This window comes from Erythrolamprus reginae, chromosome 3 (genome assembly GCF_031021105.1).
Source record: "Erythrolamprus reginae isolate rEryReg1 chromosome 3, rEryReg1.hap1, whole genome shotgun sequence".
Taxonomy (NCBI): domain Eukaryota; kingdom Metazoa; phylum Chordata; class Lepidosauria; order Squamata; family Dipsadidae; genus Erythrolamprus; species Erythrolamprus reginae.
Genome location: NC_091952.1, coordinates 147,385,955 through 147,398,513, shown reverse-complemented (window position 1 = coordinate 147,398,513; position 12,559 = coordinate 147,385,955).

Below are 12,559 nucleotides of genomic sequence, written 5' to 3'. Positions count from 1 at the left end.
TCTGGAATTGTTAAAAAGTGGTTTTTCTTTATGTCTTTCCAGACATCAAATAAATATTTTCTCAGCGTGTGTCTTTTAAAGTAAGAATGGTTTTTATCTTTATCGTACCACACAAATGCATGCCAGCCAAGCATGAGGTCATGTCCTTCTAATATTGATGTTCTCATGTCCTCTAAAGTTATCCAATTTTTGATCCATGTTAAAGCGGCTGCCTGATAATATAGTTTCCAATTTGGGAGCGCAAAACCCCCCCTCTCTTTTATGTCTTCTAACATATTTATCTTAATTCTTGCCTTTTTCCCTTGCCATAAAAATTTTTTAACCACGTTTGTTAAGTTTTTAAAAAAGTTAGCCCCTGGATTAATTGGGATCACTTGAAATAAAAATAATACCTTAGGTAAGATATTCATCTTGATCGTAGCAATTCTTCCCAAAAATGATATTTTTAAATTGTTCCATATTTCTAGATCCTTTTTAATTTCATTAATTAATTTTATATAATTATCATTTTTTAATGTTATTGTTTTGGCTGTTAGCCATATTCCCAAATATTTTACTTTTTTGACTATTTGCATTCCAGTAATACATTCTAAATTGCTTTCTTGTATTTTACTCATGTTTTTAGTTATAATTTTTGTTTTATTTTTATTTATTTTCAAACCTGCCACCTTGCCATATTGTTCTATTGTTTGGATTAATCTTGGTGCTGTGACTAACGGATCTTCCATTATAAAAGTCAAGTCATCGGCAAAGGCCTGGACTTTATATATCTCTTTTCTAACTGTTAAACCTTTTATCTTTGGATCTGATCTTATTTTTATTAAGAGTGCTTCTAAAGTCATAATGAAAAGAAGAGGTGATATGGGACATCCTTGCCGCACTCCTTTATTTATTTTAAACGCTTCGAATTGTTCATTGTTTAATATAATTTTTGTCGTTTGTTCTGAATAAATAGCGTCTATTAAATTAACAAATTTGGGGCCGAATCTCATTTTATTTAATTGCATCTTTATAAATGTCCAATTCACGTTATCAAAGGCTTTTTGAGCGTCTAAGAACATTAAAGATAATATTTTATCTGAATGTTGCTCATAATACTCTAATACATTAATAATTGTTCTAAGATTATTTTTAATTTGTCTACCTGGAAGGAAACCATTTTGGTCTGAGTGAATTTTGCTATTTATCACATTTTTCAATCTATCTGCATATATTGCTATAAAAATTTTATAGTCTACATTCAATAAAGATATTGGTCTATAATTTTTAATTTTTTCTTTTGGTGTATCTGGTTTGTGAATTAAAGTTATCAAAGATTCCGACCATGATTTAGGAATTTTACCATCTACTCTACATTCATTAAAAATTTGGAGCATATTATTTCTTAATACTTCATTTTCTATTTTATACCACTCTGCCGGGATAGCGTCCGGTCCCGTGGCTTTGTTGTTTTTCTGCTTTTTAATAACTATAAGGAGTTCTTCCATTGTTATTGGACTCTCCATCTTTTCTTGTTGCTCTTCTGTTATTTGTGGTAACTCTGCACTCTCTAGGTATTTAAATACGGCTTCTTCTTCAATATTATCATCTTTATACAATTCTTTAAAAAAGTTTTGAACTATATTTGCTTTTCCCTCTGGGTCATATTTTATTATTCCATCTTTATCTTCTAATTTTCTAATTAATTTAGATTGTCTCTGTTTTCTCAGTTTATATGCTAACCATCTACCTGATTTATTGGCATGTTCAAAATATTGTTGCTTAGCTTTCTTTATTTTTTCCAATATCTGATTTTGTTCTTGTAATCTAATTTTGTGTTTAATTAAATTTATTTTTTTCCCCAAGTCTTTATTTTTCACATTTTGTTGTGATAGAAACTCTAGTTGTTTTAATTCATTTATTAATTGTTCATATTTTCTTTTTCTTTCTTTATTATATTTTGCAGTATAGGATATTGTTAATCCTCTTATGTATGCTTTAGTTGCATCCCACAAGTTCTGAGGGGTGGTGTCTGTATTTTTATTAATTTCGAAAAATATTTTTAATTCCTTTTCAATCCATTCTTTATATTCTTTCTCTTTCAAAATATTTCTATTCATTTGCCAATTACGATGTTTTTTAATATTTCTCATATAGACTATAACTGGATTATGGTCTGCCCAAGTATTAACATCTATTTCTAGGTCTTGTATGTACTCTGCTGTTGTTTTGGGAGCCCACACCATATCTATTCTAGTCCAAATTTTGTGGGGGTTTGAGTAAAAAGTATATTGCCTACTGTGGGGATGCCTTTCCCTCCATATATCATTCAATAGCAATTCTGCTTTCATTTTTTGAAAAGTTGAGGGCAATAAATTCTTTTTTTTCTTTTTACAACTTTTCTTCACCCCCGAATGATCTAATTGTCTATTTGTTATGGCATTAAAATCTCCAATGATTAACATATTTTCCAAATTTAATTCTAAAATTTTTTGATGTAATTTTTCATAAAATGCAATTTGGTCATCATTTGGGGCATATATAGAAACAATAGCAAGCGGTTTGGGTTCAATATCAATCTGGACGATCAGAATTCTACCTTCATCATCACTATATAGTTGTTTGGAATTTACAGAACTCTCAACATACATTGCCACTCCTCTTTTCTTTTGGTCTGCTAATGCAGCATACATCTTTCCAATTTTATTATTTAACAATAAATTCCGATTACTCTTTTTTATATGTACTTCTTGAAGTATCACAATTTGAGCTTTTTGATTCTTAATTTTGGAAAACATTTGTTTTCTTTTTTTTGGTTCATTAAGTCCATTGACATTTACTGAAAAGATTTTTAAATCTCTCAATGTAGTCATTTGTTGTATTTCTTGGTTTCGCGTTGAGGTTGCTTTCTTCTGGCCCCTTGGTCCTGGTCCTCCACTTGTGCAAGTGCCCCCATGGCTTCGGCCTGCATTGCTTCCAGTTCTTTTGTTATCTGTTCCATTTCGCATATTCCACTGTTTTCATAAAAGTCTCTTGCTTGGTCTAGATTCTCCAATTTATATCTCGTTGATTTCCATGTCAATGATAGACCTTGTGGAATAAGCCAACGAAAAGTTATGTTTTCTTTAATCAGAAGTTTGGTCAAGAAATGATAGTCTCTTCTAGTCTCCCGAACACGTCTTGGAATTTGTTTTAATATTTTTATTTCTCTGCCTTGGTGTTGTAGTTGTCCCGCTCTTGACCAATGCAATATATCATCTCTCATGCTTTTTCTTACAAATTTGATGTGAATCTCGCGTGGAAGATTAAAACGGCGAATATAGCTGTTAGAAATTCTGAAGACTTCATCGATTTCTTTTTTTATGTCATCTGGGTCCATCTGGAGGATTTTCCCAATAATGTCAGCCATAATGGCCTTTAAATCTTCATCTTTTTCTTCTATTACGTTTTGAAATCGAAGTCCGTATGACGCACGTTGCATTTCCAGATGTGTAATTGATTCATCATACCCTCTGTAACGTGAAGCAGCTTTGTCCTCCAAGTGACCAATTCTTTTCTCCACCTTTTCCGCCTTTTCTTCCACTGCCTTCATTCGTACTTCATTGTCTTGCAAGGCTTGCTTAATCTCCTTCATCTGGTCTTTCATTTCACCTGTGTCAACTTTCATTTCCGCCATCTCTGCTTTAATTTCATCTCTCTGTTGTGTTGCATCTTGTTGAGATTTTAGCATAAAGTCATTTAATGTTGTTAATGTCTCTTGGATTGAAGCCAGAGATGGTTGTTTCTCCCTGTCCTTTTCCTTGGTGAACATAGTTGCAGATAAAGTCTGCTGTGCGGGAGATGGATGTGGTGAACTTTGCGGGGAAGAAATAACAGTTGTTTGCTTCTTGATTGTTTTAGTATGAGTGGAAGAACTTGACATTTTCAAATTTAAATTTAGTGTTATTTTATGTTAGCGGTATGTAAAGAGATTCTGTAAATTCCAAACCCACAGTAACAGTTATACTAAATTAATAGCAATTAATTAATAGCAATAAAAGTTCTAATTCAAATAAAAGGCTAAATTTCAAATACACTTAAAATTTAAAATATATCTAATTAATGCTCAACTTATTAATTCTTATTACTCTAATCAAAGTTTATATCAAGAAGATGTGAAGAAGAAAAGGGGAAAAAGGGGGAAAGGTTAGTTTAACACAGCTGCAAAGATAAGGAGGAAAAGTCAGCAAAATGAGAAGGAGGGTAAAAACATGTGAAGAAAGGGGGCAATCAGAGTTAAAGACTATTATTCAATTAGGAGGAACAAGGGACCAAAGACCAAAAGAAAATTTAGCAATGCATAAACAGAACCAATTGTAATATAATGTAGTATAGAATTAAAATTCAAAAATTAAAATTATCAAAGGGAAAACGCAAAAAAAAAACCAATTGATTGAAGATCTAATTTGTTGTCAGAAACACCTTAATAAGTACTGCAAAGGTATTCCGTTTTTTGAAGAAAGGTATAGTCTTTAGAAAATTTATAAAACTTTTTCCAAGCAAATGCAGTTTAATTTCACGAAGTTAAAATGAAGTCGGTCCGTCTCTCACAGCCCAGGAAAAAATCTCTCCGCAGTAAATCCAACGAAAATGCTGTTAATCCACAAACCGCTGTTAATCCAAACGAAATCCAATGGAAATAGTCCAACAGAATAATCCAAAAAAAACGTCGATTAAATAATCCAAATTTTAAAGTTCTCAAATGTAGGAAAAGAGTTTTTTTTTTCTTTATATATATTTATTCAGAATTTGTAGGTAAATAGTGAGCAGTCTGGTCCTTCCGCTAGAAAAATCCCAGCCCGGACTTCATTTTTCAATTTTCCGTAACCAAATGTTTCAAAAATGTTTCAAAAGAAGAAAAAAGTTTTTTCAACCAAATAATGTCATTTTGTAAATAATAAATCCTTTAATGTCTCATTCTAAAATTTTCTAGATCTCCTTGTTTGCAAAAATTTAGCAGTTCAAAACAAGTGAAAGTGATTAGAATAAGTTCCGGCTGTTAATTCGCGCCTGGATACAATGTTGTTTTAACAACTTTCTCTTTCGCCTTCGTTTAAACTCCGATTCAATTTTCTTGTTTTTTAAACTTCTTGTTTGGCATGGAACATAGAAAATTTTTTTACCTTAATTGTAGCTTCTTTGACAATATTCCTTTTTCGATTAGGGTTGTTCAGTTTCTCTGCTTTTTACTCTCTTGATGTTTCTGCTTCCCACTGGTTAGGTGGGATCGCAATGGCCGTGTCCTCTTGGAAGAGGACCGGTGCTCCCTGCACCAGAGCTGCAGGATGAACCCTCTGTCCCGGAGCCTCGGCGATGGCTCCCCGGGCAGAGGGGAATCCCCTTTTCTAGGATCGAGCCATCCGGACTCGATCCGATCGCGCTGGGGCGACCTCTGGGAGGGTTGGTGGGGTCTCGAGGCAGAGCCCTGCCAAGAGACTCCGCTGCGATCCTCAGCGAAACCGGAAGCCGAAATAAATTTTTAACAGTTATTAACAAAAACTATAGTCTCTGTTTTCAGACACTGGTTATATATGCTTTGCATAGTATATCACCATGGAAGTTCTTACAGAAAGCAGCAAGAGACTTTTATTCAAAGACTAACATAATATATAAATTATAATTTAGAATGATACAGTATCCAAAAGATTCTGTATTGTCACAGACAATTGAGCAGTTATCCCCTTTCAATATCTGCAGGCAATGTAATTGAGCAGTAATGGCGAACCTTTTTTGACCAGAAATTCTTGTAAAAGGGGTGCACAGAAAAAAGTAATCTCAATACTGTATTCCATGAAAACATCAAATCTACACATGTGCTTATTTTACACAGGCTAAAAATGGTGGGAAAGTACACTTCTCTAAGAGCCTGAAATAATTTTTCAATAGGGTTTTTTGGTTTCTTTTTTCTTAATCTCTGAACTTTAAATCTCACATATCTTTTATCTTCCCTGATTAGGTAATTTATTAGCTCTAAAGCAGTTTCAGAAAATAAACTCTGGAATACAGATAGACAATAAACCACAAAGGCAGCAAAATTTGAAAAGTTCTTAGTAATGAGAATAAAAATGTAAGTAACTCTTATGATAGAATGAATCCAGTGCATTTATTAAATAGATAATTATATAATAGTATGGGACTTGCAAACTGTAGCCAAAAGTCAACAAAATTTAGAATTCTCCCTTGAAGTAGAATCAAATTACCAACCAACCCTTTTTCTGCCATTTCAGTCAATACTCTGGTGATGTATAAAAGTTGATATTTATCCTTTGGACTACAGATGAAATCAGTAATATTTCATTCTAGGTGAGGAACTTTTGAAAGAGATGCTTGCTATATTTCTAAAAGTATTGACACAAATTAGCAAAGATTGTGCTAGCATAAAGCTCTTGAATTAAAAATAAACAATGTTATGAATCAAGAAAAAATTTGAGTGCTTCTTCAGATATAAGAGAAACAGGAGACTAGAATTAAAAAGAATTGCACATTTCAAAATAATTTGATAACCACACTGATCACAACCAGTCATTTAGTGACAATTTGAAGTTATGACAGATCTCCACAGCTACTTGTGACCTGGTTTTGAAATTCTGATGACCACTACCTTTTCTGTGCAATTATGTGATCATATTTTGGGTGCTTGGCAACCAGCTTGCATTTACTGCCATTTACAGCAGGGGTCTCCAACCTTGGCCACTTTAAGACTTGTGGACTTCAACTCCCAGAATTCCTCAGCCAGCTTTGCTTTCAATAACTGCAGCTTTGCTGGCTGAGGAATTCTGGGAGTTGAAGTCCACAAGTCTTAAAGTGGCCAAGATTGGAGACCCCTGATTTACAGCATCCTTTGTTCACAGATTACATTTTTTCTGGAAAGAGATATTTACTTCTTGTTTTTTGGAGGGGGGAAAAACCAGCCATTCAATTTGCTTAATCATTGCCACAAAAACCTTTTAAAATCGGGAATGGTGACCTGGTGTTGTGCTTAATGACCAGAACAACCTACAACCATAATTCCAAGCTCAATAAGAATCATAAGCAAGGACTACTTTTATCCAAAATAGATATGATAGAAACTGATAGATATCATCCCCCATCCCCACAGCCGCACTTCCTCCTGTCTTCTAGCCAGTTCCTCTGCTTTCAATTTCATAAGATTGATTTATTGATAGAGCTGCTGCCAAGTTAATTTGATTGCTGGCAAATTTTGCTGAAATTTAGCACCCCACAATTCTTGTGTTCTTTGAAATGAAACAATTTGGGGTACTTCTCAATTATTTTTCAAAATAGGGTTTTTCAAAGAGATGATTTGAACTATCCCATAAAGAAAATGATGGTATTGTAAATTCAAGATGAAATGCCATAGCTTTAAGAAATCACATAACAATGTCCTTGAGAACTCTTTGGATAAACAGATTCAGATAATGACTGATAGCCAGTTTACTGAATAGCTTTTGGAAGCAGATTTAATTGACTCCCTTGGAGCTTTGCCAAGGTGCAAACAGAAAGATGCATTTAAATAGATTAGATGAACTTTGACAAATAGTGATAGCTATGTGTATAACAGCTGCAACTTCAGCCATAAATTGATTTAGTTTTCTCTCACCTCTCTAGGTGGATGTAATGATAGTATGTTAAGCCTTCTTTTAATATACAGTATTTTAATTCAGTAGAGCAGTGTTTCCCAACCTTGGCAACTTGAAGATATTTGGACTTCAACTCCCAGAATTCCCCAGCCAGCATCTATCTTCAAGTTGCCAAGGTTTGGAAACACTGTTTTAGAGGTTCGATATTGTTCTATGTACAATCTTGCTGTAATATTGCAAGTAATATTCTATCGCATGTAACATTCTAATGCTGACTGGGGAATTCTGGAAGTTGAAGTCCAAATATCTTCAAGTTACCAAGGTTGGGAAACACTGCTCTACTAAATTAAAATATATTAAAAGAAGGCTTTTAAAATTTCTGAAAATTCTTCCCTCAAATCAATACAAACTAGCTCTACCACACCATTGGACATTGCTCAGCATGTCATTGTGTACCATGAGGCATTTGTGTTCTGTTATCATATATTGTATTAGCACATTTGTCTGGCACTTTGCCCCAGAATGGGGAAATCCACTGAGATTCACAGCAGTCCTGTCAATTACAGATGTCAATATTTTTGTGAATGAAGTTCACAATGAATAAATTGTCTTGATTTTTTCTATCATATGGCTGAGGGATCAATCAAATGAGGCATCCAAGAAAAAAAGAAGAAAAACAATTATTTACTAAATGTTGAAATATTTTTTTTAATCATTAAAAATGGAACCTGGGCTATGGGAAACATCCTGCATTGATCAGTCTTTTCTACCCCTGAGTAAGTCAGCTACACTGGAAAAATAATAGAGAAAAATCAAGGGATGTGGAAGGAAGACCACAGGAAAGGAATAATTGGCAGCACTAGGATGGTGGGGCCAGGGGCGGGGGCAGATGGATTGTCAGGTTGAGTAATTTCCCTGATTGTTCAGAGGTTCAATGCAGACTGGTCAGCAGAAACACCCCACGATCCCTGCCACCATCAAAGCACTCCCAGTCAGCCAGAGTAGGCACAAGAGCCGAGCAGAGAGCAGAACGGAGCGAAGGAGTCAAGTATATAGAGATCAGGATCAGGCACAAGGAGTGTATGGGTGATCAAGCAATCCCTATTATGAAGTCCAAATTATGAGGAAGATGTGGCTTATTTGGGGATGACTGCCAGAGCATAGGCACATTTGCACCAGGAGTGGGTCCCACTCAGTGAAGGGCTACCAAAATTTTTACTACCACACTGTGCGCGTGGCTTATGCAGGACGCCCTGCATTTTCTTTCAACGTCTTTCAGTGCAAATTCAGTGCTCTGGGGTGGAGCTCCATTTTCGCTACTCCACTGCGTTCCTCACCCCCGTCCAGGCAGTAGCCCACCCCTAGTTCCAATTACCTTCCCTACTGGTTTGCATGGCTTCGGAAGTGCACGTTTTGAACTTCTGGCAGCAACCCACCACTGATTTGCACCCAGAACTGATCAGAAGGTCCAGAGAGCCACACGATATGACATACTGACCCCCATTGTTCCAAGCCATGTGCTAAGTGATGTAAGGATGGTGATAGAAGCAATTGTGTAATGGTACAGGCCAGAGTTTCCCAACCTTGGCTACTTGAAGATATTTGGACTTCAACTCCCAGAATTCCCCAGCCAGCATTCGCTGGCTGGGGAATTCTGGGAGTTGAAGTCCAAATATCTTCAAGTTGCCAAGGTTGGGAAACACTGATATAGGCAACTCCCAAACAGACTCTTCAATATTGTTTCATAGTTGTGCAAGACATAGTAGTTTGGACAATGGCCACAGTGCTCAGCTCAAGCCATGCCTTAGTTGCTCAGTTGGCTGTTCCCTCTGCTGAGCACATTAAGGAAACAGAACTCAGTTGTTGAGCTAATAATACTCAGGCCATAAACACTTGTGCATCTTTATCTCTATCTCTTAGCAATGCTGAGGGATTATCAAAGCAAGTTTCTAATCCACGCAGAAATACTAATTGTTTTTTAGTATTTATTAACAAGAGTATGATGTCTTGAAGAAAGATGATCTGCACAAATTAAAGAGTGTTTAATACATTTTGCAAAGCTAGTTCTAGTTTTATAATAGTGAGCGTATTGTGGATTATGTATATTATTATACATCAAAGTATTCTCATAGTTTATGTATAAGCATGTACAGTTTATTGTTTTATTCAAAAATGTGTTTGAAATAAATCATAATATTTGGGTATGTATGTCTCTATCTGATAGACAGCTATTTTCTCTCAAATATGCTGCTTGCTAAAAGAAAAAAAAACATTAGCTGCTCATTGGCAATATCTGGGCTTCCCAGAGCTTCTATTAAAGCAAGTGAGCATTTTCCATATGCCTGGTCTTTTGGTCCAGCATTGGACTTGAGGCTATAAGACACAGGATGTATCCAAATTAGAAAGGCACCAGCAATGGGACAACAGTAAAATATGGTCCTATTAGAAGATCTGGGTATCCATTTTGATCAGTCATGTCTGTGCAAAAAATGGCTTTTTGCTGGAACGAGTACTTTAATGGGGACTTGAATTTATGGGATGTGCCTGGGATTTTTCTAAGGGAAGGAGCAGTATTGGGTTCCTACCTTGATGGGGGGAAACGGTGCACCGGTGGCAGAAATGGAGCTTTGCACGCAGCTCTGGGTGACTGGCGGGCATACGTGCATCGGAGGAAGATTTGGCTTCTGTGCATGCGCAGGTAGCCAAATCTTGTGCAATGATGTGAATGTGCATGAGATTTCTGTGATTTTCTGCGATTTTTTGCTTCTGCACATGTGCAGAAGCAAAAAAAATGCTGAAATCTGACGCATGTCTTCTTGCAAGATTTGCCCTAGGACAGTGATGGCTAACCTTTTCCAGACTGGCTGCCCAAAGTGTGTAAGTGTGCATGCGAATCCATGCATGTACCGGAACCCCCAAAATGCAATACGCGTGCTGCCGCAGTGCATGGACACATGATGCCCTGCACACACCCCACACACACGCCGCATGAGTGGCAGAGACCTGGTGAGGCACAGCAAGCTGAACTGAGGCAATGGCTCTTGTGCCCAGAGAGAGGGCACTGTGTGCTACATATAGCATGTGTGCCATAGGTTCACCATCACGGACCCAGGATTTGAATTTCCTCTTTTGCCTATAGAGCTAGCTATGACCCTTACATAACCCCTACATGACCCCCATAGTAATCTGACAACAGCCAATAGAATATTAAAGGACATGTTCTTGCACAGGAACAGGAAGCTCAAATATAAAGGCCAAAGAAGTTATAAAATGCATTCCATTTTATGAGCTGCAGAGCTTCATCAATAAACTCTCTTTCCAATCTATGTTTTCAGTGTCTTTCTCCCAACTTCAGTGTCTTTCTTCCAGTCAACGAAGCAGTGGAAGTGATGTGCCGGTGCCTAGAGGCTGTTGGGACCTGGATGGGTCAACAGACTCAGGCTCAACCCTGATAAGACGGAGTGGCTGTGGGTTTTGCCTCCCAAGAACAATTCCATCTGTCCATCTATCACCCTGGGGGGGGGGAACTATTGACCCCCTCAGAGCAGGTCCGCAACTTGTTTATGTTTATGTTTACAGTATTTAGATTTGTATGCCGCCCCTCTCCGCAGACTCGGGGCGGCTCACAACAGAATAACAGAAAACAGTTTCAACAAATCTAAATTCCTACTAAAAACATTTTAAAAACCCCATTTTTTAAGCACACATACATACACACATACCATTCATAAATTGTATATGCCCGGGGGAGATGTCTCAGTTCCCCCATGCCTGACGACACAGGTGGGTCTTAAGGAGTTTACGAAAGGCAAGGAGAGTAGGGGCAGTTCTAATCTCCGGGGGGAGTTGGTTCCAGAGGGTCGGGGCCACCACAGAGAAGGCTCTTCCCCTGGGGCCCACCAACCGACATTGTTTAGTTGATGGGACCCGGAGAAGGCCCACTCTGTGGGACCTAATCGGTCGCTGGGATTCATGCGGCAGCAGGCGGTCTCGGAGATATTCTGGTCCAGTGCCATGAAGGGCTTTAAAGGTCATAACCAACACTTTGAATTGTGACCGGAAGTTGATCGGCAACCAATGCAGGCTGCGGAGTGTTGGTGAAACATGGGCATACCTAGGTAGGCCCATGACTGCTCTCGCAGCTGCATTCTGCACGATCTGAAGTTTCCGAACACTTTTCAAAGGTAGCCCCATGTAGAGAGCATTACAGTAGTCGAACCTCGAGGTGATGAGGGCATGAGTGACTGTGAGCAGTGAGTCCCGGTCCAAATAGGGCCGCAACTGGTGCACCAGGCGAACCTGGGCAAACGCCCCCCTCGCCACAGCTGAAAGATGTTTCTCTAATGTGAGCTGTGGATCGAGGAGGACGCCCAAGTTGCGGACCCTCTCTGAGGGGGTCAAAAGTCCCCCCCCCAGGGTAATGGAAGGACAGATGGAATTGTCCTTGGGAGGCAAAACCCACAGCCACTCCGTCTTACCTGGGTTGAGTTTGAGTCTGTTGACACCCATCCAGGCCCCAACAGCCTCCAGACACCGGCACATCACTTCCACTGCTTCGTTGACTGGACATGGGGTGGAGATGTAAAGCTGGGTATCATCAGCGTACTGATGATACCTCACCCCATGCCCTTGGATGATCTCACCCAGCGGTTTCATGTAGATATTAAATAGCAGGGGGGAGAGGACCGACCCCTGAGGCACCCCACAAGGGAGAGACCTCGGAGTCGACCTCTGACCCCCCACTAACACCGACTGCGACCGACCGGAGAGGTAGGAGGAGAACCACTGGAGAACAGTGCCTCCCACTCCCAACCCCTTCAGCCGGTGCAGAAGGATACCATGGTCGATGGTATCGAAAGCCGCTGAGAGGTCAAGAAGCACCAGGACAGAGGATAAACCCCTGTCCCGGGCCCGCCAGAGATCATCCATCAACACGACCAAAGCAGTTTCCGTGCTGTAAC